This window comes from Balearica regulorum, chromosome 7 (assembly GCF_011004875.1).
Source record: "Balearica regulorum gibbericeps isolate bBalReg1 chromosome 7, bBalReg1.pri, whole genome shotgun sequence".
NCBI classification, from domain to species: domain Eukaryota; kingdom Metazoa; phylum Chordata; class Aves; order Gruiformes; family Gruidae; genus Balearica; species Balearica regulorum.
This window is the reverse complement of record NC_046190.1, coordinates 3,755,124-3,755,364: the sequence shown is the minus strand read 5'-3', so window position 1 is coordinate 3,755,364 and position 241 is coordinate 3,755,124.

The window sequence follows — 241 nt, the reverse complement described above, 5'->3', positions numbered from 1 at the left end:
TTAGGGAGGGGGAGGAAGACACCCAGGGAAGCCAAACCAGCCCCTCAGCCGGACAAGGAGCGGCCCTGCAGCCCCACAAGCAGCACGCGCTGCCCGCCGCTGCCGCCTTTCTCCTCACGCCTCGGCCCCGCCCCGCCCGCAAGCCCCACCCTCCGTGCTCTCCTATTGGCCAGAGCCCGCCTTCCCCCCCCCCCCCCCAGTGCTACCTGGGATTTCCCGGGGAAACGCGCGAGAGGTGCCT